At 44.9% G+C, this 23,317-nt stretch overlaps 1 pseudogene; it reads right to left on the bottom strand.

Moving 5' to 3' along the window:
- Positions 1-16: 16 nt before the first annotated feature.
- LOC106601769 (centrosomal protein of 112 kDa-like) overlaps positions 17-23,317 on the bottom strand; it is a 302,159-nt pseudogene continuing 278,858 nt past the window's right edge.

Below are 23,317 nucleotides of genomic sequence, written 5' to 3'. Positions count from 1 at the left end.
TTCAACTATGTAAAGAAAAAAGTATTTAATAAGATTATTTCTTTCATTCAGATCTAGGATGTGTTGTTTAAGTGTTCCCTTTATTTTTTTGAGCAGTATATATACAAATCCATAGTGGTTAAAAACAGTGTGGGTGTGGCCAACATAACTGGCACAACTGATTGGTGCACCCATGGCATGACACATGTGTGATGCCTGGTAACTGTGGCGATGATTCTCACATCTGATAGACTGTTTTATTCTTCATGTCTGGATAATGGGCGTGGCCAAGGGAAGAACAGTCCATGGTTACCTATATTGGGTGAGGGGAGGGGTTTAGGACAGGAGAGAAAAGGGAGGGTTGTTTAAGCACATGTCATGTTTCATGAACTTCACATCTCTCAACAGTCTATTTTATTACCCAAAGAGGATAGAGAAGATTTCAGGTTTGACTACCTGCCCGGGACTACAGATGTAAAATCTGGCACATTTACAGAAATATTGATTGATGTGCATTGTCCCTGTCAAATCAATGTAGTAAATGAAATGACTGAGTTGGGTTTGGGTGGTGTAATTTGAGTGACTCCGACGCCTCCTATGTTCACCCAGATAGATCACAGCATCGTCCCAGGTGGGAGCAGCAGACTATTTGAATGGCCCCTCTTGTCACAGGGTATGTATAGATGCTTTCCATAAACACATCCAGTGTCTCTGACAGCATGATGGATGGACGAGACATCAAAGGCTTCCACCGCCAGGCCTCGATCACAGTCACGTTACAGGACATTTACCTCCTGCTGTGACAGGCATCCAGGTCCTCCTGTAACACAGAAGCTCTCTTTTGGAGGAAGTTCACCTGCAGCCAACACAGAGTAAGGGGTCAACACACACAGTAGGGGGTCAGGGGTCAATGCACAGTAGGGGCTCAGTAAGAGGATATAGGAGTAGAGTGATAGAGAAAGGGTTAAGATAGAAAAGGTTAGGGGAAAAAGGGTTAAGGCAATAGGGGGCAAGCGTTGGAGAGTAGGGGGGAGTAGGGGTTGAAGGGAGTAATTCATAGGGGAGTAGGGGGCTAGGGAGTAATTCATAGGGGAGTAGGGGGGCTAGGGAGTAATTCATACGGGAGTAGGGGGGCTAGAGAGTAATTCATAGGGGAGTAGGGGGCTAGGGAGTAATTCATAGGGGAGTAGGGGGCTAGGGAGTAATTCATACGGGAGTAGGGGGCTAGAGAGTAATTCATACGGGAGTAGGGGGCTAGGGAGTAATTCATACGGGAGTAGGGGGCTAGGGAGTAATTCATACGGGAGTAGGGGGCTAGGGAGTAATTCATACGGGAGTAGGGGGCTAGGGAGTAATTCATACGGGAGTAGGGGGCTAGAGAGTAATTCATATGGGAGTAGGGGGCTAGGGAGTAATTCATACGGGAGTAGGGGGCTAGAGAGTAATTCATACGGGAGTAGGGGGCTAGGGAGTAATTCATAGGGGAGTAGGGGGCTAGGGAGTAATTCATACGGGAGTAGGGGGGCTAGAGAGTAATTCATACGGGAGTAGGGGGCTAGGGAGTAATTCATACGGGAGTAGGGGGCTAGGGAGTAATTCATACGGGAGTAGGGGGCTAGGGAGTAGTTCATACGGGAGTAGGGGGCTAGAAAGTAATTCATACGGGAGTAGGGGGCTAGAGAGTAATTCATACGGGAGTAGGGGGCTAGAAAGTAATTCATACGGGAGTAAGGCGACTGAGTGAGATTATAGGTGAGAGGTTAGGATTTTGATACAGTAGTGAAACCATGAGAATCCAAGACATGGGGTCAGTAAAGCTAGTCCACTACTACTTCAGGGGGACAGTGAAATAGTTTACTTCCAAAGGGTTAGACGAGGCAGTATCAGGCCTTAACTACATACAGTGAAAGAGTTCACTTCCAAAGGGTTAGACGAGGCAGTATCAGGCCTTAACTACATACAGTGAAAGAGTTCACTTCCAAAGGATTAGACGAGGCAGTATCAGGCCTTAACTTCATACAGTGAAAGAGTTCACTTCCAAAGGGTTAGACTAAGCAGTATCAGGCCTTAATTAACTACATACAGTGCCTATAGAAAGTCTACACCCCCTTCAACTTTTTCACATTTTCTTTGTCAGTGCCTCAGTTTCATGCATTTAAAAAATATATCTACACACCATACTCCACACTTAAAGATATTATTTTATAGTGAAAAAAAGGATATATTAAAAATACAAAACTTAAATATCATAATTGGGCATGTCTCCACCCCCCTGAGTTAATACTTGGTGGAAGCACCTTTGGCAGCAATTACAGCAGAGTCTGTTGGGATAGGTCTCAACCAACTTTGCGCACCTAGATTTGGCAATATTTGACCATTCTTCTTTATAAAACTGTTCAAGCTCTGTCAAGCTCCTTTGGGAGCATTGATGGACAGCAATCTTCAAGTTGTCTCACCATTTTTAATTAAATTTAGGTGGGGGCTCTGACTGGGCCACTCAAGGACATTTACCTTAGGCTGGCGGCCAGGTAGACATGTCTATTATACAGTATACCCTCTCGCTGTCAGAAACCATAGCTTTGGCTGTGTGCTTCAGGTTGTTGTCATGCTGAAAAGGGGAACTTCCGTCCCAGTTTCAGCTTTCTTGCAGAGGGTAGCAGATTTTCCTCAAGGACTTTTCTGTACATTGCTCCATTCATTGCCCCTTCTATCCTGATAAGTGAGAAAAGTGAGGATCTCTCTGTACTTTGCTCTGTTCATCTTTCCCTTGATCCTGACTAGTCTCCCAGAACCTGCCGCTGAAAAACATCCCCATAACATGATGCTACCACCACCATGTTTCACAGTAGGGACGGTGTTCTTTGGGTGATGGGTTTGCGGGTATGATGGGTATTGGGTTTGCGCCAAAAGTAACGCTTTGCATTTAGGCCAAAAAGTCTGGGTCTTGGTGGTGCCATACACCTTCTACTGTACTTCTTAATAATTGTCATGACCATGCTCCATGGGATATTCAGGCCTTAGAATTGTTTTATACACAGAACCTACAGGGACTGCTGAATTGATCCTGAAATCATGTGAATCACTACAATTTAACAAAGGTGGAGGCCAATGAACTTGGTGTGTGTGATTTTGAAGGTGACTGGTTACACCTGAGATAATTTAGGATTGCTATTAGAACGCGGTGGAGACTTCTACAACCAAGATATTTCAGTTTTATTTTGTATCGATTTTCAATTTTTTTTCACTTGGAAGTTGTGGGGCATTTTACTCCAGGATATAAGGCAACAAAAAGTGAAAAGTTTGAAGGGGGCTGTAGACTTTCTATAGGCACTGTACATACTACTGTGTTTCACAACAAATAAAAATCCTTCTCTTTAGATCAACTGAAACAAAAAGGTTATAATATTCATTGATGTGTAACTACTGTACTGGAACTCAATGGTACATTCCATTCTCTTGGATGGAAACCTCAGGAACAGATTTAGCGTTTCATTTGGAGAGGCGGCGCTGCTGCTTTCAGAGGAGTAACAGCACCAGTATGCAGAAACGGAACTGCGGTCGGATGCCATGGAGTCACTCGTTCTTTCAGTAAAATAATGCGTCGTAATGTGAAAAACCCAAGACATCCTCAATGAAAAGGGAGGCCGTTCTGGTCGTGAATTACACCGTATAAACATATCCGATAGTAGAGGTTTGTGGCGGCAGGACTGGAAAGAGATCCAGCCGGAGCTATCCAAAGCAGCCAGGCGTTGGGGCCAGTTTGAGTTTAGAAATGCGGGCCCCCTCCAAATGTTGTTGTTGGTTGGTTAGTGGGGCCCCCCTCTCCCTCAGCCCGCTCCACCACAGCCCGACACAGAAAGGCCTATTGTTTACATTCGAAATTCCCCTCCCTCCCGCCGCCCACCACAGTTTTCTTGTCGAACAAGGCCCAGTTAAACTAATAGGAGACTGTCCGCGGCGGCTGGGCGGCAGTATTAATGTGTAATTGATAATAATAATTGTGTGTGATCTGATGGAGCCTAGAGAAAGAGAGGGAGCTTCAAAGTGGACCGGTCCAAAGCCATGTCTATGGGCTCTGGTGTCTGGTCTACACCACCATATCATATCCCCTCGTCACAGCCAAGGAATCAAACAAACAATGCTGACACTCACACTGAGACTATGTGTGGGTTCAGTCTGGGATGGTTTCTATCAATATGTAGAGAGAGGGAGGAAAGCAGAAAAGAAAATGGCAGCAAAGGAAAACTGTTCATAGTTGGTATCTGAAGAAACACTGAAAAGGAAAGCAGGTCTATAAGGTGAGGTATGGAGTGTATTGCCCAGGTACAGGGACCTCTGTCTGTATTACTCCATATAGGTCAGGGGTCAACAACTCTAGGTCACTAACACATGAATCAACTAACCAAGATCTTGATAGTTAGTTGATATGTGGATTAGTTGAATTTGGTGAGTTAGCTATAGGCTGTGTGTGTCCTGTGTATAGTGCCCCATGCAGGACTTGTTCCTACCTGAGACTTGAGAGAGGAGATGGTGTCCTCCAGGTCCTGTCGCAGCTCAGCTGGCATCAGCCCTTTCATTTTCATCGCACACTCCTGAAGCACCACCGTCACCTGCAGGGAGAGGAAGAGAAGGAAGAGAAGGAAGACAGAGAGGATGTGGTTCAATAAACATATTGTAAGTGGCTCTGGACAAGAGCTTCTATTAATTGACCAAAGAGTAATTATACACACATCGCCCCCTATTGGCTAATAAAAAGATCACGGTCACCATAGACCACATGTGGCCAACTCAGCTTAACCCTTAGGGTATGCAGTACCTGCAGGTTTGTGTTCCATCTCAGCACAAACACACATCATTCAAATGAACTAATCACCATATTAATGTTAGAGACCATCATTATCTGAATCAGGTGTCTTAATAAATCTGGGCTTGAGCCGACATTTACTTCCCTCCAGGACCAGAATTGACCACCCTTGACTGTTAGACCCAGGCCCAGCTGGGTTTGAAAGAACAGACAGAACACATCAAACACACCAGCCCTCCCTATGTCGGGCACAGAGAGGGCTGTCTGGAGCTAAATTACACTGGAGAAAACCATAGTCTGATTACAAAGTTTAAAACATTTGGTTAGCCATTCCTCCATGCCCACAAACACACACAGTGCATGTACTGAACGTTCAGTAGGCAGACATGCTGTAATGACAAACTGAGAGGTTTGGTATGGAGTTGGTGCTTGTGGAATCTACAGGAGTTATTCCTGACCATGTGACCTGACCAGGAAGAACTCTGGCCTGTAATAGCCTAAAACTCGGGCCTGGTTGTAAAGTGACTACATTCTCTGTGGGTAGAAGAGGACTGGCCACCCCTCAGAGCCTGGTTCTTCTCTAGGTTTCTTCCTAGGTTCCTACCTTTCTAGGGAGTTTTTCCTAGCCACCGTGCTTCTACATCTGCATTGCTTGCTGTTTGGGGTTTTAGGCTGGGTTTCTGTACAAGCACTTCGTGACATCTGCTAATGTAAAAGGGACGTTATAAAGACATTTGATTGATTGATTGATAACTAGGGAGAACCACAAACTATTCCTACCATGAAGTTTTTAGCATGCCATAGTCCAGTTATTTCCTCTTTATTTTTCTTTAGATATTCAGTTCGAGAGAGCGAGAGAGAGAGCGAGAGAGAGAGAGGTCTAGTAGTAGAAAATTGGTTTTCCAAAAATAATTTTCCTGTTGTGGATTTAACTGATTGATCTGGTTTTCTGTAATTAATCTTTCAGGGGCACAATGAAAGGGATTGGGACGCACTTCAAAGGGGGAGAGTATAAATGATCCCAAAACAGAACAGCTCTTTTTGTCTCAGCACAGTGTGCAGTAGATTAGGCCTTTGCCACTTAGCCCAAAATGTTCTCCCTCCCACCTCATTTAAAAGTGTCGGGCCAATAACATCATCAGGAGAGAAAGTCCATCAATTTACTTTTTTTTCTTTCCTCCGTGAGAAAGTGAGCCATGGGTAATTTAAGAATTAACATTTTCAAACATTTTCAAAAAAAAATATTTTACAGGCTGTAATTTGGGGTGCCAACAAGTTAAAAAAAATGTGTAGAACCCCTGAGAGGGAGGCAGTCATAACAAGATGGCGCCCAGACAAAAGACTCAAGACCAAAAAACACCAAACAACGGTCAAATGATCACTGTCCTCATAAGCCACATCCAATGTAAAAGTATTGGGATTCTTTGCAAGCTTTCCATTCAAGTTCCTTGGATGCATTCTTAATGCATGTACAGTACGTACAGTGCTGTATTTAAGTTACCACAGCAGTAAGGGATATACACACTTCAATCTAAATGACTAGCGCCCTCCTGACAACTCCCTCTCCGTTTTCCGTCCCATAGATCAGATTCAGGGTAACTAGTATTCACCGGGCTACACTGCAGGGTGGACTGGAGCCTCTACTCACAGGCTTGAGACTAATCAAAGTAGACTGGCCATGAATGTTTCATTTAATAACTATGAGTACTAGAGAGGGAGCAGAAAGAGAAAGAGAGGATGAGAGAGAGGACGAGAGAGAGAGGACGAGAGAAAGAGAGGACGAGAGAGAGAGGACGAGAGAGAGAGGACGAGAGAGAGAGAGCGAGGACGAGAGAGAGGATGCGAGAGAGAGGACGAGAGAGAGGACGAGAGAAAGAGAGAGGACGAGAGAAAGCGAGGACGAGAGAGAGAGAGCGAGGATGAGAGAGAGGACGAGAGAGAGAGGACGAGAGAGAGAGCGAGAGAGAGCGAGGACGAGAGAGAGAGGATGCGAGAGAGAGGACGAGATAGAGAGAGGACGAGAGAGAGAGGACAAGAAAAAGAGAGAGGACAAGAAAAAGAGAGAGGACGAGAGAAAGAGAGGACGAGAGAGAGAGAACGAGGACGAGAGAGCGAGGACGAGAGAGAGAGGATGTGAGAGAGGACGAGAGAGAGAGAGGACGAGAGAGAGAGGACGAGAGAGAGAGGACGAGAGAGAGAGAGAGAGAGGACGAGAGAGAGAGAGAGGACGAGAGAGAGAGAGAGAGAGGACGAGAGAGAGAGATGATGAGAAAGAGAGGTAAAACAAAAAATAGAGATAAAGAAAGCAAGAAAGGAAGAGGGGATGAGCGAAAAAGATCTCCTAGGGGGTAAGACATTACCCCTTCACTTTTCTTGTCTGACAGTGAGAGGGTATACTGTCTAATAGACATGTCTACCTGGCCGCCAGCCTAATGACGTTTCAGACAGCTGTATTAGATCATCGTTAGCCTAGGCGTTGTACTGTAGGACAGACACAAAGAGCTCTAGATCACATTGAAGATCTGCTCTGCAGCTGGAATGCTATGTAATGTGATGTAATGGCTGCAGGTGGACTTAGCCGAATAGCGCCCGTTAGCGGAACACTGCAGTGCTTAATTGTGTTGTCCCCTGCTAGGTAAGATGTGAGCTGAATGTACTGCCTGTTTGAAAAGAGAGTACTTTAATACAAGTCTGATTCATGTAAAAAAAAAATATATATATATACACATTTCATAATACAGTTTCCTACTATGCTAAGCTGATCAAGGGGTCGAAAATGTAGATATTGCCAGATGTTCACTGTCCGTGGAACATGCTGTGGAAGCTTTATTGCTGGAAAAAGTGTCCAAAAGCAGAGGTAATTAAACTGTTCTGTGTTCTTTTTCTCTCTTCGTCTCTGCCTGTCTTGTTGTACATGGAACCTGTCTCACATGCATTAATTAAAAAACCCTTAAGATGTAAATCTGAAAATGAGCAGCTGACACCACATAAACCATTTTCACTGGACTATCTGTTGCTGCCAAGTTAGGATTTCCATGGGGGTTAGCCTTGCAATAACCAAGTAGTGAGACACATACCCCTCTATATTTAAATGTTTCAGGTACACTCCGATAGGTGTCTGCGTCACATACAGTATCTTCTATTGACATTATCTTCTATTGTTTGTCCTCATGTGTCTGTTTTTCAGCATAAAGTACTCTGTAGCCACTTAGTGTGGACACCAGGTGAGACCACACACACACACACAATAACAGTCTCTCTTCTTCACTTCATCCCTCTCCCCCTTCTCCCTAAATCCTCTAGGTTATATCAGCTGTTTTGGTGAACCCCTCCTGCATCTGAACTGGCTGACACAGAGGGCACAGCATGGTCATAGGCAAGAGGTCACTTGGTCGGGAAAACAGGAAGTATTATTAAAGAGATGCTTACATTGAAATACAGACAGATGTAGTAGTCCCAGAGTTAATGATCCAAGGTCAGTTTTGCATTTCACCTCCCGATGATGATGACTGACCGTGTTAGAATAAAAAAAACAAGGCTTAATCCTGCTCTCTCTCTATCCATCTGTCTCTCGTCTGCAGGTATGTTTTGATGTGAGAGAGGAAGCCATTCCCGTCAATGTACAGGCTACAATGTGGGAATCTCATGCGTGGTAATAACTACAGTACATGTATACAGGACTTGCATCCTTGGCACAATAAAGTTATTATATTATACTCTATCCATAGGCTTCATTAATGCCATTCAGACTTGAAGGCGATACAACAACTATGATAGCTGAGGTTCATAGATAGGTTCTGAACTAATATTCAAACCAAACGTTTTAGGGTCCATACACAGATCGGCTACATACTGTAGCTAGCTACACATCCATAGGCATTCAGTTATTTTTATCCTCCACTACACAATAAGCAAGTACATAAATGAACCCTTTTTCAGGACCCTGTCTTTCTAAGATAATTTGTAAAAATCTAAATAACTTCACAGATCTTCATTGTAAAGGGTTTAAACACTGTTTCCCATGCTTGTTCAATGAACCATACACAATTAATGAACATGCACCTGTGGAACGGTTGTTAAGACATTAACAGCTTACAGACGGTAGGCAATTAAGGTCAGTTATGAACACATAGGACACTAAAGAGGCCTTTCTACTGACTCTGAAAAACACCAAAAGAAAGATGCCCATGTTCCCTGCTCATTTGCATGAATGTGCCTTAGGCATGCTGCAGGTAGGCATGAGGACTGCAGATGTGGCCAGGGCAATAAATTGCAATGTCCGTACTGTGAGACGCCTAAGACAGCGCTACAGGTAGACAGGACGGACAGCTGATCGTCCTCGCAGTGGCAGACCACGTGTAAAACCACCTGCATAGAATCGGTACATCCGAACATCACACCTGCGGGACAGGTACAGGATGGTAACAACTGCCTGAGTTACACCAGGAATGCACAATCCCTCCATCAGTGCTCAGACTGTCCGCAATAGGCTGAGAGAGGCTAGACTGAGGGCTAGTAGGTCCTCACCAGACATCACTGGCAACAACGTTGCCTAACCCACCGTTGCTGGACCAGACATGACTGGCAAAAAGTGCTCTTCACTGACGAGTCGCGGATTTGTCTCACCAGGGGTGATGGTCGGATTTGCGTTTATTGTCGAAGGAATAAGCGTTACACCGAGGCCTGTACTCTGGAGCGGGATTGATTTGGAGGTGGAGGGTCCGTCATGGTCTGGGGCGGTGTGTCACAGTATCATCGGACTGAGCTTGTTGTCATTGCAGGCAATCTCAACGCTGTGCGTTACAGGGAAGACATCCTCCTCCCTCATGTGGTACCCTTCCTGCAGGCTCATCCTGACATGACCCTCCAGCATGACAATGCCGCCAGCCATACTGCTCGTTCTGTGTGTGAATCCCTGCAAGCCAGGAATGTCAGTGTTCTGCCATGGCCAGCGAAGAGCCCGGATCTCAATCCCATTGAGCACATCTGGGACCTGTTGGATCGGAGGGTGAGGGCTAGGGCCATTCCCCCAGAAATGTCTGGGAACTTACAGGTGCCTTGGTGGAAGAGTGGGGTAACAAGAACTGGCAAATCTGGTGCATTCCATGAGGAGGAAATGCACTGCAGTACTTAATGCAGCTGGTGGCCACACCAGATACTGACTCTTACTTTTGATTTTGACCCCCCCTTTGTTCAGGGAGACATTATTCCATTTCTGTTAGTCACATGTCTGTGGAACTTGTTCAGTTTATGTCTCAGTTGTTGAATCTTATATTCATACAAATATTTACACATGTTAAGTTTGCTGAAAATAAACACAGTTGAAAGTGAGTTTTTGCTGAGTTTAGTTAGCTAGCTATGTTACTTCAGCTGCATTGCAAGGCAAGCTTACAGAATTGCACATTCAATTTGCAGTAAATGCTTTAGCTAGCTAGATTCTTTATATCCACTGTTTCACAAGACGACAGCCTGGTTTACTGGTTTTCTCAGGAGTCCCTAAAACATTAAACAACATGAATTACAAATTAATTCTCCTGTCATAACACTAGCTAGCTAGCTGGCTAATGTTAGCTAGTCAGATAACATGCTAAATAGCGATTTTCGTAAATTAACTTTATGACAAAAATATGCACGAACGTCTGTCTCTACATTAACTAACATATTCCTCTCAATTGTACATGTTTTGCTTGACTCGTTATGACGTTATAACTACTTACATTTGGTTCCACCGTAATGTTTTGTCAGCCATCTTTGTTGAAGAAAGCCCCAGGGACGGGTGGCTCGCGTCAAATTCGTCATTGGAACCACTCGATATGATTGGTCATATGAAAACCTTGGGACCCAAATGCATAATGAATGCTCTAACTCCCCCTTGTGGTGGTCTGGAGCAATGACGCCGTGACGCTGGTACCTCTAAGTCCCGCGGTGTAAGCTCACAACTTTTAAAGGAGGAACCACTGTAGGCCTGAGGATGGGTAGATATATACACAGCTCATATACACTGAGCTATAAACAACTGGGAAGTGCCTTGGAGACAAAGCTTTAGTGATTATAAGGCTAATGCATGTCTCACCAAGGCGTTGGTTGTCCTGGTTTACTGGGCAATGTGCGGGGGTGGAGAGAGTCAGAGCAGCCATTTTCTATGGCAGCACCTTTGTTGTGGCTAATACATGCTAGCTATGCTAACCCAGACGTAGATGCTACACTACAGTAGGTCAGACAAAGGATCTTGTGAACTATTTTTCCACTTGTGGAATGTCATTCAACATATATGGATGGAATAGAAGTCAATGACATTAGTCAGAACCAGGTCAATTCCATTTCAACTGCAAAACTTGGTGGCAGCGGTGGGATCTGGGATGGTAAGCAGTCTGGGGCTCAGGGTGGTGAGAGCAGGTGAGCGATAGTGAATTGAAATTCACTGAATCTCCCGAGTTGACTGAAGGATCACATCGAACACTCCAGCTGAATATGGAAGCCTTTTTCTGAGAGACACTACTCTTTCTTTCAGTTCTGTTTCTCACAGGCTGTTTTATAACTAATTTATAATATCGCTCCCTCGATTCATCTCTCTCTTTCTGAATCCCTCTCTGTACAGTAAAGGCCTGTTTTGTCTTTAGACAGGTGGATGGAGGGATGTGAGGAGAGGAGGCTTTTAAAGAGGCTCCTCGCCGATCACACAGATGTAAGGAACCTTTGAAGACAGTGGCTGATCAAACCTAGGCGCCAGGTTTTGGCCATTGACAGACTCAGGATGTAAAACAGTACAACTGTTCTCCAAAGCATCTGTCAGAGAGAGAGAGTGAGAGGAACAATCTGACTTTCCACACAGAGACATCGGTTTCATCTCCACCCTCTTTTAAAAGGAAAATAGGAGTTTTTTGTTGTTCCTGATGAAGCGTTAGATTCCATTTTGAAGCTCCTGAGAGAAGCAGAAGTCTTTTAACTTGTTCTCCTCCTTTCCTCTTAAAATGACAACATTTCATCTATATATAGTCTTTAGATTGTGCTGGTGGTTTTGACTTTCCCCCAGCGCTTGATACTGTCTGTCACACACCAAGGTTTTTGACAGCTGCCAGACGAAAGAAACACGGTGTTGACACTTTGAACATTCAAATGAAGTTTGCCACGTAGCTTGAGTTATGCTAATGACGATGGGGGGGGGGCAGGTGGTGCTCGCTGTTGGAAGATTCTGGAGTGACAAAAACCTTGTCAGATACAAGGGGGTACATCAAAAACCACGCCGCTCACAAAGTTTGCACCTCCACATCTCTCAGTTGCACTCTGAGAGTTCGTTGAGAAACGCTTTGAATTCAAAAACGCTTCGCTGCCTTGAAAAAAATAAAGAGCTTCACAGAGAAGTGACTAAAAAGAGGAAGAGCGATAAGAAAAGGGAACAGATCTGTGTGAAGTGCTACAATCCAGGATGGGTTAGTTACTAGTGCAGTGGACTGCACAACACCAGCGGCTGAACTTTTGATTGTCTTCAGACAGACTGAACCTCACCGAGCCGCCATTTTACAGCGGGGAGTCAGAGGGCTCTGGAAGAGGCAGGCAGGAAACATCTGTGTGAAGTCTTGGGCAGAGAAGCTGTTTTAGTGTGTGAGATCAGATTACAAAGACATGTCTTGGCAGATGAAATTGGCCAATATCACTGTAAGGAGGCAGAGAGAGTTAGTGAGCTAGTAGGCCTCAGGTTTTATTAACACACACATCATTCGCACAGACACACACACGAACACACACATGCAACACACCAGCCTCTGAGAGCCTCTCTCTCCTCGTAAGGAGGTATAGAGAACAGAGCCTCACTATCACTACACTGAGAGGGCCCATCTCCAGTCAGACACAGACCACCAGGTAAACACAGTCTCAGTGAAGCCGATAGGAATGAGTTCCCTTTAGACATAGTTATAGGCCAGTCTCCCTGACACAGATTGAGTTTGGTCCTAGACTAAACGCATGTTCAATGGAGAATCATACACGCCTAACACACCTTTGACGATTTGCATAATGAAAGTCTGTACAACCTTGGAAAAAGTTCACCTTGCAGAAGTTTAGGTCAAGCCCTCTCCTTTTAACTAGGTCGGATGAGAGGATAAAGCCTCTAGGACTGGGTCAACCCACCGGCTGGTGGCCCTACTACCCTAGCACCACTGACCCATTCTGGGGAGATTTATGTCCGTCCGACATGGAGCGGTTCCAGCAAAGTGTGTGTAAGGGTCACTGGGCGGCATCCCAGGACCAAGAGTTGTCTCCATTGGTACATAACAGCCTGGAGGTACACAGGCCCAGCAGACAGAGAGACCACCAGCCAGCCTGCGACGTGGTGATTACTGCCTTTCTTCTCCGTGTGTGTCAAGGTCAAAGCAGACCTGTGATTACAGAGCTCACAGGGGCCATGGCTCCGGGGTTGGTGTGTGTCTGTGTGCGGTGGTTCAGGATTCCCTCTGAACATTCCTGCCCCACAGTGCTGGCATTTGAAGCCGGATCTCGAGGAATTTGGGGGGGGGTGAACTGGAGCAGGGGGTGAAACTGAAGGTTGAGGTAGAGGGGTGAAGTAGAGGATTTAAGTAGAGTGGGTGAGGTACAGGGGTGAGGCTGAGGGGTGAGGTAGAGGGTTGGGGTGATGTAGAGGGTTGGGAGTGAGGCTAATGGTTCGGGGTGAGACTGACGAGTGAAGTTGTTGAGGGGTAAGTCTGAGGTGTGAAGTTGAGGATTGAGTCTGAGGGGATGAAGTTGAGGGGTAAGTCTGAGGGATGGGGGTGAAGTTGAGGATTGAGTCTGAGGGGTGAGCGGGTGAAGTTGAGGAGTGAGTCTGAGGGGTGAGGGTATGAAGTTGAGGATTGAGTCTGGGGTTGAGGGGGTGAAGTTGAGCGGTGAGTCTGAGGGTATGAAGTTGAGCGGTGAGTCTGAGGGTATGAAGTTGAGGGGTGAGTCTGAGGGTATGAAGTTGAGGGGTGAGTCTGAGGGTATGAAGTTGAGGGGTTAGTCTGAGGGTATGAAGTTGAGGGGTGAGTCTGAGGGATGAGGGGGTGAAGTTGAGGGGTGAGTCTGAGGGATGAGGGGGTGAAGTTGAGGATTGAGGTTGAAGGTGAGAAGAGGGAATCTGTTACCTGCTCCTGGTTCTCTAACTCTTTGTTCAGCAGTTTCTTCTCGGAGGAGTGCAGCTGCCTCTGGAGATTCTCCACCTTCTCCTGCAGAACCTAGAGAGACAGAAAAGGGAGAGCGCATTTGAACAAGGGATAATGGGAGAGAGAAAGAGAGATTGGAGAACAATAAAGTTTAAAAAAAGAGAGAAAGAAAGAGGACAGAGATAAATGACAAATGATTGAGAGCGAGAGATGAAAAAGAAAAAGAGGAGAGAGAGAAGGCAGAAAGAGAGATGTGACTCTCAGATTAGCAGTGTATTAAAAGGCTAATGATAAAGTGGTGACAGTCATTATTGGAAAGCTGGGCTCATTACCCAGAGTCATTCACAAGGAGATAGAGAGAGAGGCACACAGGGAATTAACTACTGTTAACTCTCTGGGCTTTAAACATCACACACACGTCTCTTGTGAATACATTTTGGATCATTATATTAGTGCAGTTTCAGATATGAACATTGAACACTACACCTGCATTATGAGTGTAGGTTGGGTACTAGATACCTGAGATTCAAACCAGGGTGTACAATGCCCTCCGTGAATCTACCGACAGTACTGCTGGGCTGGCATACAAAAACTACTATATGGCATAAATACCAGTAAAGGAAGGCTTCCATATCTAAGCAGTGTATTATTTTGCATCCCCAAACTCTGAGTAGAATATAAAGGACTAAGCCTTGTTCACATTGGCAGGTTGAAGTGACTCAAATCCAATTTTTTGGCATATCAGATTCTAATCTGTTCTTTTCATGCAATCTGAACAGCCAAAAAGCTCGAATCAGATATTTCATGCCAGATTTCAAACCACCTTCGTAGTTGACTGCTGGGGCTTGCCAAAAACAACTTGTTTTGAAAGTTGGATCATCTTATCATTTGAGGCTTTAAAAGTGTTCTTACAGTATGATTTTGAACATTCAAAGCAACTGGGACACGTCCATGGCAGTCACTGTTGTCACCTTAGCTTGCTACATAACTTCTGAGTGATAGGAACCACGAGCATCAACAACAATCAGCCTACACCACTGCGCACACACCTGTCATTACTATGACAACTAGCATAGCCATGTCACCAAATGACTGCCGTCTGAACCGATCTTGTCACTTGTAACTTGCTTTTTGGACAGTCAGTATTCCAAAACGGATTGGAAAAACAAAACTGATTTGGGCATTAAGGCCTGCAGTGTGAACAAGGCTTTAGAGGTTTGTGTGAAGAATAGCAGAAGAAGAGGATAGGAGAAAAGAACAGAATAGCAGAGGAGAAGAGGATAGGAGAAAAGAACAGAATAGCGGAGGAGAAGAGGATAGGAGAAAAGAACAGAATAGCAGAGGAGAAGAGGATAGGAGAAAAGAACAGAATAGCAGAGGAGAAGAGGATAGGAGAAAAGAACAGAATAGCGGAGGAGAAGAGGATAGGAGAAAAGAACAGAATAGCAGAGGAGAAGAGGATAGGAGAAAAGAACAGAATAGCAGAGGAGAAGAGGATAGGAGAAAAGAACAGAATAGCAGAGGAGAAGAGGATAGGAGAAAAGAACAGAATAGCGGAGGAGAAGAGGATAGGAGAAAAGAACAGAATAGCAGAGGAGAAGAGGATAGGAGAAAAGAACAGAATAGCGGAGAAGAGGATAGGAGAAAAGAACAGAATAGCAGAGGAGAAGAGGATAGGAGAAAAGAACAGAATAGCGGAGGAGAAGAGGATAGGAGAAATGAACAGAATAGCAGAGGAGAAGAGGATAGGAGAAAAGAATAGAATAGCAGAGGAGAAGAGGATAGGAGAAAAGAACAGAATAGCGGAGGAGAAGAGGATAGGAGAAATGAACAGAATAGCAGAGGAGAAGAGGATAGGAGAAAAGAACAGAATAGCAGAGGAGAAGAGGATAGGAGAAAAGAACAGAATAGCGGAGGAGAAGAGGATAGGAGAAATGAACAGAATAGCAGAGGAGAAGAGGATAGGAGAAAAGAACAGAATAGCAGAGGAGAAGAGGATAGGAGAAAAGAACAGAATAGCAGAGGAGAAGAGGATAGGAGAAAAGAACAGAATAGCGGAGGAGAAGAGGATAGGAGAAATGAACAGAATAGCAGAGGAGAAGAGGAGTGTAGAGGACTGTTTTCCTCTCCTGCTGTAACTGATAGCAGTGGAAAGAAAGAAAGGCTTGGTTCCTGAACCAGATGTCACACACACACACACACACACACACACACACACACACACACACACACACACACACACACACACACACACACGTGTTAACTTCACCTTCGATTAGGCCTCACGACAACCAGAGCACACGCACACATGCACACACGGTAAGTCCACTGGTATGGGTGTTGATGGTTTGATGGGGGCTGTGTGTGAGAGGCAGAAAGGCACTGCTAAGCATCAGCATTATGACACTCCCTGCAGTGTGTGTGTGTGTGTGTGTGTGTGTGTGTGTGTGTGTGTGTGTGTGTGTGTGTGTGTGTGTGTGTGTGTGTGTGTGTGTGTGTGTGTGTGTGCGAACGAATGAGTTAGGCAGGTGTTCCCATCCATTCCCATGGTTGAGGGAAATATAGCTCAGGTAATAACCATGACTGACTGGTGATATACAGTCCATCCACTTAACATAAATGACTAACACCATGTAGGTTTACCATGAACTGCAGCTCCTGGGAAGCACAACCCTAACACATTGAACACAGATCACGAAAAGGCTAAATGTTGTTAACACTTTATGTACCTACAATGATATTATTAACTACAGTTATTACTGTGTAGTTACATGGGTATAAGGGTTAACTTAAGAAAGTGTTACATCAAACTATCTTTCTTCAAACTGTCTATCCCTTCCCACAATATTATGAGACAACAGACATCAAAAACAAGTGCAAAGATCTGAATTCAAAGCTCAGTCAAATTTCCATGGTTGAAAGTAACTTTAGGAATGATTGATGCGGCCGCCAGCACACATTCTGCTTCCAAGAAGTGGTTCTGTTTATTAATGCATTAAAAGGATCCGTCTGCTTCCCGCGTTTTGAACTGGACCCTTCCTGTTCTAAGTCAACACAGTGTGTCGCCCAAATGACACCCTATTCTCTATCTAGTGCACTACTTTTGACCAGAGCCCTGGGCAATTCCCTATGGACCCTAGTCAAAAGTAGTGCACTAAATAGGGAATATGGTTCCATTTGGGACTCTGCCACAGAGACTCACTGGATGAGGTGAATAAGTGTATTGGCAGATGAATATGATACTGGTTGATGTTATTCTATTAATCAGGCTCTGTCTTCTCCAGTCATGATCCTCTCTGCTTCCTTCTGATCACGTCAAGCACTTCACTCCAACTGACTTGTTTACAATTACCATAAAACTTCAATTAGCCGGGCATCGGCACACATTTCAGCAAACAAACGGCTGTTCCAAATAAACGGCTGTTCCAAATAAACGGCTGTTCCAAATAAATGTTGGGTCTAAATGTGTAACGTATACGCTGGGAGTCAGGAAGCAGATGCAGAAGGTGAGTTTAATGAATAAGAAAAGGCAGATAAACAAAACAGGAGAAGCGTACTGGACGTGACCAAAACCAATACTGTCTGATGAGGCTACTAAGGGCTAAATAAAGGGAGAGTAATCAAGGTGATGATGAGGTCCAGATGTGCGTAATGATGGGGAGCAGGTGTGCGTAATGATGGTTGCCAGGACCGGTGGTTAGTAGACCGGTGACGTCGAGCGCTGGAGCGGGAATAGACGTGACAAAACTGTTTATGAGCTTACCATGGACACAGCTCTGATATTCTCACAGTCATGTGCATTCAAATGTTATGTTATTTTATTCTGTCATCGTTGCTAGCCATGGTGCCACCAAAAAATGTATGGTGCTGAAGCACGAAAATGGGGGTGTACGATAGTGTACGCTAATAATCGGAAAGCAACTACAGGGAGTGAATTTAATAAATAAACAAACATGGAACAAAACAAGAAACATGAGTAGCGTACAGACATGAAACATATAAACAGATGACACCTGAGGAAAGAACCATAGGGAGTGACAGATATAGAGGAGGTAATCAGGAAGGTGATGGAGTCCAGGTGAGTCTCATGAGGCGCATGTGCACGTAACGATGGTGATGATCATTTAGTAAACCATCGACAACGAGTGCCAGAGAGGAGGAGCGGGAGTGGACGTGACAGATAGGCAGCCTAGTCTTTCCAAGTCTGATGTGCTTATCTTTGTTATTATAATGTTTATATTGGCCATACTGGTCACAATAAACAGTGTGGTAGTCTTTTCAAAATGTTATTGAGCAAAAGCTGTGTGCATTAAGGAAATAGAAGCCTGGCTCTAATAGAAGCCTGTCTCTAATAAGCGCCGGTTGTGTTTAGTGATTAAAGAAAATAAACGGCCAAACTATTAATTGAAGTTTTACGGTATCCAACTTGCCTCGCATTTCATCAGTTCAAGATCGTTTGATTGCTAATCTAAGGGTTGAACTTATTAGCTTCTGGTCACGTTTTCCTGTAATTGGGGTGTTGTGTTCATGGACTTTGTAGCATGGTTAATATGAACCGTGTGATACATCATCTATGTGATGTTACACACAGAGGTTATGTGTGAGGTGACATACCTCTGGGATAGGAATAGCAAGGGTGTAGAGAACGAGACTCTCTCTCACTCACACACACACCCTTTTCCCCCTGAGGATAGCCCAATTACCCCACCATGTCACCCCCCTCTGGACCCCCCCCAGCCAGGCATGACAGACCCCCCTTCCCCATTCCCAGCACCATGACAGCGTTTCCTGAACGTCTGAGTGAAGGCTTCTAGGAAGAGATGAAGAGCGTGCTGACTGTACTCTGATCTCTCTTTCATCTGGTTGATGAAACACTACAGGGCCAGAGCATCACTGCACAAACGCATCAGTCATGGAAGGAATCATTAATAGATGCATGATAATGAATGACTCCATGGCATCATAATGGAATCACTGTATGAATCAGACAGACCTTCCTCCAGGCCTCTTCACTGATCACCATCACATACATGTGACAAATAACATTTGATTTGATCCATCCTCATCCTTTCCTGAAGTAAAAAATCATGGATAAGTCTCAAACCACGCCCTATTCCCTATGTAGTGCACTTCTTTTGATATCTGGTCACACTACTTTTGACCTCTGATTAAAAGTAGTGCACTATATATTACGGAATAGGGTGCCATTTGAGAACAAGAGATGGTCTGTCTAGGACAATAGAGTTGCAGTATCTGAAGATTGTTCCTTGATTGTTCCTCAAAAATTCTATAGAATATAAACACAAGATACAATAGAATATATCCAATTCAACTGTTGTGGAGGATATGGGTGATCCTTCCATCCAGACTCCATACTACTGTACCATAGCCTGAGGACCAGGAGAGTCCCTCCTCAGTCTGGTTACCCCAGTGATCCTGCTCTCCCCCTGGGCACAGATCTCTAGGCTCAGCCTCTCACTGTTCTGAAGGGATAGGACTGGAACAGGGCCTGATCCATGGAACCTTACTGAGAAGAAACATCCTCCCCATTCCCAAACCTGCTCCCACTGCACAGATCTCACCCAGAGGCCATCCAGATTCCCCACCCCTGCTTGATCCTAGATACACCTTAGATACCCCATCTGTTTTCCTGAAACTTTGAAGATGTGTTATGGTTAGAGCCTCTCCCAGATGCTACATCTGTGATCCATCTCTCCCTCTATCTTCATCTCTCCCCTTCTCTCTCAAACACACTCATTCATTCTCTCCATCCCTCCCTCTCTCCTTCTTCCTCTCTATCTGCCTGTGAATGTGTGATTTTCTATGGAGGATAATTCCAAAGCGTCTCCAGATGGGTTAGGGTGATATGGTCTCAGCCATCCAGACTGGAATCAACAGACGTGGCAAATTCTATTTCCTGAGGGAGAGGATGAGGAAGGAGAAAGAGGGAAGGAAGAGGAGGAGCGGTATAGGGAGATGTGGGAGGAGAGAGAAGATGGAGAAGAGAAGGGAGAAGGAGAAAGAAAGAAGGGAGAGGAGGAAGAGGAGGACGGCAGTGCCACTGCTGGAAGGTCCTTCTCCCCTCTGTATCAGCAGTGTACTTCTCTCTAAAGTGGAAGTTTGGCTCAAAACATTACCTCACACACATAAACCAACACACTCCTCAAAACATTACCTCACACACATAAACCAACACACTCCTCAAAACATTACCTCACACACATAAACCAACACACTCCTCAAAACATTACCTCACACACATAAACCAACACACTCCTCAAAGCATTACCTCACACACATAAACCAACACACTCCTCAAAGCATTACCTCACACACATAAACCAACACACTCCTCAAAGCATTACCTCACACACATAAACCAACACACTCCTCAAAGCATTACCTCACACACATAAACCAACACACTCCTCAAAGCATTACCTCACACACATAAACCAACACACTCACCAACACACTCCTCAAAGCATTACCTCACAAGTTCTAAAGGTGAGAGTATAAAATCAAACAAAATCTCTCACACACACACACACACACACACACACACACACACACACACCTTTCCTGGGTGGTCTCCTCCTGCAAAGATAAGGCCAGTTCGCTTCCCTCGGGTGAACTAAAATCAACAGCAGAGAGAACAAGAAGGGGAAGAAAAGCAGCAGTGGTTGTCTTCATGTTTCTATTTGCAGTATGCTGTCAGAAGGTTTCTCAGAGTCAGATTAAAGAGATACTCTGATGACCCTGAGGTGGTCCTCTGTAGCTCAGTTGGTAATGGCTCTTGCAATGCCAGATTAGTGGGTTCGATTCCCGAGGCCACCTATACATAACAAATGTATGACCGCATGACTGTAGGTTGCTTCAGATAAAAGTGTCTGCTAAATGACATTGAATTGAAGAGTTAGCTAGGCAGACCTACTGCAGACTGACTGCTGCAGGAGGAACCTCCAACTGGCAGTACAGCCTCAGGGCAGCTAGATCACACAGACACACACAGCAAAGTGCATGCCCGCACACAATACAAAATGTACACATGCACGGCCAAACATGTACACACAGACACACCATCAATTGTACCCACACACACTCTGTGTGGGTGTAACTACATGTGTGTGTACACGTGTGATTACCAATCTACCTTAAAAATGACTGTGGTATGAGAGAGAAAGAGGGAGGGAAAGAGAGTGGTGCTTTGCGTCATGCGTGGCTTCTGATGTCTGGATGTAAAGGAGAGATTTGGGTTTGCTCTTTAAAGCCCTTTTGATGGGCACAGTGTGTGTGTGTGTGTGTGTGTGTGTGTGTGTGTGTGTGTGTGTGTGTGTGTGTGTGTGTGTGTGTGTGTGTGTGTGTGTGTGTGTGTGTCACTGTGGCCTGAGCTCTGAGCCTATCAAAATAGAACAGAGAAAAATAAGAGATAATTGAAAGCGTGATGGAGAGATCAGTCACTGTGTAGTCTTGTAACAAAGTAAACCTACTGCAGCTCAGCCACACTCACAGAGGAAGAACCCTGCTCTCTGTACCTGTCACCTCAAGGTGCTGCCTGCTATAGTGTCACAGTTGAAAGGGAAAAAGCTTGTATACACTGTATTCGTGCATACATCCAGGTTTATTGCAGGCGTTCAAGAGTCCCAAGCCATATATCAAGAGTCGACTATACTGTTGCCCTTTACACCCATATATGGCTTCAAAATGGCAGATTTGGACACTAATAAGCGCCTAAATTGGAACGTAGTGGCTGCACAGTAACATGCTATACATGACGTCAGAGTTCTGTCTCTGCGCTTCACAGCTCTGTATGTGTTTTGACTAACAGCCATTTTGAACTTGAGCACCACGCGCGACATGCAGTTGCCCCACGGGCCCATCCCTCTCGGTAATTGGGCCATTTGTTTTGTCTGAGTGAGGAGAATGCTGTAAACGAAGAGGACGATGTATTTTGAAAGATGAGACATTGAGGTCCAAATGTGCACTTCACATCTCCAAATCATAAAACTCATGTCATATACAGTGTCATCGCTATTAATCACTATGTTTGATGTACAGTTACAAGATGACATGGCATCATACCCTGGGTTGTTCTGAACACAATGAGCCCGTTTGTGAAGAAATTGCCGCAGCACACGCACCTGAATGTACTGATGACTCCGTTCTATGCGCACCAGAATGATCTGTTTCTCTGAATTGCCCTGTGAAAGCCTAACACTAAGACCGTATCTTAGCTAGTCATGTTGCCAATAGAACGAGTGTTGAAATGATGCCCATGTGACCCAGATTGAGACTTCTAATGGACTGGTTTTGGATTGCTGTCTTTGTACTCCTCACCTGGTTGCCGCCACACACGCTTGACACCATCTGAACCAAATAAGTTTATCTTGGTCTCATCAGACCACAGGACATGGTTCCAGTAATCCATGTCCTTAGTCTGCCTGTCTTCAGCAAACTGTTTGCGGGCTTTCTTGTGTATCATCTTTAGAAGAGGCTTACTTCTGGGACGACAGCCATGCAGACCAATTTGATGCAGTGTTCGGCGTATGGTCTGAGCACTGACAGGCTGACCACCCACCCCTTCAACCTCTGCAGCAATGCTGGCAGCACTCATACATCTATTTCCCAAAGACAACCTCTGGATATGATGCTGAGCACGTGCACTCAACTTCTTTGGTCGACCATGGCGAGGCCTGTTCTGAGTGGAACCTGTCCTGTTAAACCGCTGTATGGTCTTGGCCACCGTGCTGCAGCTCAGTTTCAGGGTCTTGGCAATCTTCTTATAGCCCAGGCCATCTTTATGTAGAGCAACAATTCTTTTTTTCAGATCCTCAGAGAGTTCTTTGCAATGAGGTGCCATGTTGAACTTCCAGTGACCAGTCAGTATGAGGGAGTGTTAGAGCGATGACACCACATTTAACACACCTGCTCCCCATTCACACCTGAGACCTTGTAACACTAACGAGTCACATGACACCGGGGAGGGAAAATGGCTAATTGGGCCCAATTTGGACATTTTCACTTAGGGGTGTACTCACTTTTGTTGCCAGCGGTTTAGACATTAATGGTGTTGAGTTATTTTGAGGGGACAGCAAATTTACACTGTACTAGCTGTACACTCACTACTTTACATTGTAGCAAAGTGTCATTTCTTCAGTGTTGTCACATGAAAAGATATACTCAAATATTTACAGAAATGTGAGGGGTGTACTTACTTTTGTGATATACTGTATATACACACACCTCACACTGTCCATGGGTGTCAGTTTCACTGTGGTATTAAAATAGCAGCAGGAAAATGTATGTGTGTGTGTGAGAGAGAGTTAGAGATAGAGACATGGTCTTGACTCAGACGTGTGTGTGTGTGTGTGTGTGTGTGTGTGTGTGTGTGTGTGTGTGT

This window comes from Salmo salar, chromosome ssa03 (genome assembly GCF_905237065.1).
Source record: "Salmo salar chromosome ssa03, Ssal_v3.1, whole genome shotgun sequence".
NCBI lineage: Eukaryota > Metazoa > Chordata > Actinopteri > Salmoniformes > Salmonidae > Salmo > Salmo salar.
This window is presented reverse-complemented; position numbering and strand designations above follow the sequence as displayed.